The 4,026-nt window shown below is 40.9% G+C and overlaps 1 pseudogene across 1 annotated transcript; it reads left to right on the plus strand.

The window, feature by feature from the left end:
- The first annotated feature begins 856 nt into the window (after positions 1 to 856).
- Positions 857 to 1,436, plus strand: LOC310697853 (transmembrane protein 256 homolog; annotated as a pseudogene). The gene has a single exon. The product of its transcript is annotated as a transmembrane protein 256 homolog (transcript).
- The last annotated feature ends 2,590 nt before the right edge of the window (positions 1,437 to 4,026 follow it).

The raw sequence follows: 4,026 nt of genomic DNA on the forward strand, positions 1-4,026 counted from the left end.
TTTTGTGCAATTTTTACTTGCCATAGCAAACAAGACTTTGTCCATGTACCCATATAAAATAACTATTATCGTTCTTTTCCTCTGCATTTTTAAAGCATAAATATTATTGGCTTTGAGGCAACAATGACAGAATGTGCTGACATCAGAAAAATGCCAGCTCCAGCCCAACCAGAAGTAAAATGTATAGGGCATATTGAGAGATGGGTGGCAAAGCTGTGCATATGCTTTGTCCTCCCCGGCAGTATATATTGTGGGAGAGTAGCTAGAGGAAGCAGAGAAAAGCTCCAACCAATATTATTTTTTCTATATTTTTTTTTAATTTTGGAGTTTGCTTGTTTATTTTAAATTCAATTTGTAAAGGTCCCTTTAGAAACGAAAAGATACAAACACAAGTTAAGCACACAGTTTGCTTTTAGTTCAACACTTTCTTCATCCATCAATTTTACCCAAAATCACAAAAGTAATATTACAAAGCTTTCACAGTGCACGTTTACGTATTCTGCATATACATCTATTCACTCTTCAAACAATGCATTTCCATTGAATTTGGCTTCAAAAACAACAACACATCAGGCTGGAAATATATAACGTTTTAAACCAATGTGTTTTTCCTCTTAAAAAAAGAAAATATATTACTTGGAAAGAAGCCCATATTGCACTAATTCCCAAACAAGACACGGACATAAGGCAGGTGAAAAATTATAGGCCAATCTCGCTCCTAAATAATGATTACAAATTATTTGCCAGTATATTGGCCAATAGACTTAAAAATGTATTTGGAGAGGAGATTGGAAAGAACCAAACTGGATTTCTAACTGGTAGACAGATGAAGGACAATGTTAGAAATATAATTGATATGTCGGGCGCCGGGGCATTTTTCTGACGGCTTGTTGCGCTGAGCGGGGCTGCAGCCGTCGGGGCGGCCGCCTACGGGGCTCACGATTTCCGTCGCAGCGACCGAGATGACGACTTGAAAGAGCTCTACGAGATGGCCAACAAATACCACTTCCTCCACAGCCTGGCCCTCCTGGCTGTGCCCCACTGCCGCTATCCCATGATGGCCGGCAGCATCCTGTCTCTGGGCATGGGGATGTTCTCTGGCGCCCTGTATTACCACGCCGTGACAGGGGACCCGATCCTGACCAAGGCAGCCCCGTATGGTGGTTCCCTCCTCATCCTCGGCTGGATCGCCATGGCCCCTTGACACCCCGTTCTCTCCCCATGTGGCCCCCATCTCCCAACGCCAGGGCAGCCAGCCCCGCCCCTCCCTCCTCCCTTAGGCTAGCCAGAAGGGAGCCCTAGGAGAGGAGAGATTTCCAAATGTCAGAGTGGGATCCCTTGAGGTCTTTAGCCCACCCCGAATGCGTCTCTATCCTGCATCTTGGAATTCCCCGAATGCCGAATCCCTTTTTAAAAAGCCAAGATCCTTCCCCTCCCCCCAAAAAATTGCAACCAGATTTGAGTTTGCGATGGAGGCTTCGAAATGCAATGTCTGATCGGTGCTTTTCAATTGCTGTTTTTTAACTTAATAAATGATGAGAGTGATTTCACTTTTTAAAAAACCCACGCACCTTTTTTTCCTTTGAATAAATTTATTCCGTGGGGGGGGGGGGGAGAGAAAGGAATATAATTGATATAATGGAATATCTGGACTCCAGGAGAGACAAACAAGCCGCCCCAATGTTTCTGGATGCTGAAAAAAAAATTGATAATGTGTCTTGGCATTTTATGAAAAGAAATTTAGAATTTATGGATATCGGTGAAAAACGTTTAAATGGTATTCGGGCTATTTATTCGGAACAATATGCTAAATTGATAGTTAATAATAACTTCACAGACAAAATTGAGATAACAAAGGGAACCAGACAGGGGTGCCCGCTATCGCCATTGTTATTTATAACAATACTAGAGGTCCTGTTGAGGAAAATAGAAGCAACAAAAGAAATAAAGGGGATTGGTGTAGGCTCAAAAGAATATAAGTATATATAAGAATGAAATTATCAATGATGGGTAGATTCTCAACTATCAAAATGAACGTGTTCCTGAGACTGCTGTTTTGATTTCAGACAATTCCGGTTATCAGTGGAACAAAACAATTTAATGTATGGCAAAGAAGATTGTCTAAATTTATCTAGCAGGTTAAAAAGCCAAGAATTGAGTATAAAATATTGACAGATGCAAAAGAAAGAGGCGGTTTTTCCCTGCCAGATCTAAAAATTTACTACGAGGCGGCGTGTTTTTGTTGGTTGAGAGAATGGATAAGGTAAAAGGTAAAGGCCCGTACAGGCCAGTCTTGACAGACTCTAGGGTTGTGCGCTCATCTCACTCTAGAGGCCGGGAGCCAGCGCTGTCCGCAGACACTTCCGGGTCACGTGGCCAGCGTGACGAAGCTGCTCTGGTGAACCACCAGAGCAGCACACGGAAACGCTGTTTACCTTCCCGCTGTAAAGCGGTACCTATTTATCTACTTGCACTTAAGGGTGCTTTCGAACTGCTAGGTGGGCAGGAGCTGGGACCGAACGACGGGAGCTCACCCCGCCGCGGGGATTCGAACCGCCGACCATGCGATCGGCAAGTCCTAGGCACTGAGGTTTTACCCACAGCGCCACCCAGGATAACCTTAGATAATTCAGATATATTGGATTTGGAGGGATTTGACAACAGATTCGCGTGGCACGCCTACCTGTGGTCAGAATGGTCAGAATGCACAGAGGGTTTTTGAACCATACTATTAGAAAATCATTGTATGAGGTGTGGAGCAGACATAAAACATTATTGGAATGCAAAACTCCGAGGTGGCTCTCACCTCTGGAGGCTTTTGCAGTCAAAAAAATAAATAAATATGGGAACTGAATGGGCGACATACAAAGACTTGCTGATGGAAGTGATAATAAAACAAAGTTAAAGACATTCGAAGAACTAAGAGGAAAGGTAACCGATTGTTACAAGATGTGTTTAGAGAGGATAATAAAAGAAACGGATTTGGAAGTAGCAAATCTAAATTGGAGACAGAATTGCTGGGTAGTAAAATGAAAATACTGTCGGAAATGTATCAGTTACTACTGGAGTGGCACACAAAGGATGAAGAGGTAAAAAGTGTTCTGATTAGGTGGGCCCAGGATTTAGGGCACAATATTGATTTTAAAAGGTGGAGAAAACTGTGGACCGAAACAATTAAATTCACAGCATGTGTGTCACTCAAAGAAAATATATTTAAGATGATGTATCGATGGTATATTAGACATGCCAAACTTGCTAAGATGTATAGAAATCAAGACAAAAATTGGTGGAAGTGTAAGGAGAAGGAGGGGAACTTCCTCCATCTGTGGTGGACTTGTTCTAAAGTGAAAGCCTTCTGGGACATAATATACGAGTTAAAAAAGGTTTTGAAATATAATTTTAATAAAAAACCAGAGGCATTTCTATTAGGCTTAATTGGTGAGGAAATACATAAAAGTGATGTAAACATGTTTATGTATGCCACAATGGCTGCAAGGACACTTCTGGCTCAGAAATGGAAGCAGCAGGAACTTCCAACACTGGAAGACTGGCAGCTCAAGATGATGGAGTTCAAAGACATAATCCGGAATCAGCGTGACGAACTGTTTCCAAAGGACTGGAACACATTTCTGAAAGAAAATTGTAAACATTTGAAAACGTTTGTAGGCTTGAATTGAAATGTTTTGTAATGTAACTATAAGGAACTGATTTACCGATAATAAGGTGAAATATTATAATTTGACAAAGGGTAAATAAGTGCTTATAGAAATGCGAAGAATATGGAAAGTTATGTGGAAGTCAGAAAGAGGTCGATGCTCTTATATATTAAGTCATAGAATTATGTAACAAAATGTGAATATGATTTAATGGAAAACTCAACAAAAATTACTTTAAAAACATAAAAAGGGAAAATATATTAGGAGTGGCTTTTCTTTTAATAAGTTAATAAATGAACTACTTCATTGGCACAGCATCCGAATGAGGTGTAGTGGTTGTATAGTTCTTGATACCTTTTGTTTCATAGTT

This window comes from Podarcis liolepis (assembly GCF_965112155.1).
Source record: "Podarcis liolepis genome assembly, chromosome: W".
NCBI lineage: Eukaryota > Metazoa > Chordata > Lepidosauria > Squamata > Lacertidae > Podarcis > Podarcis liolepis.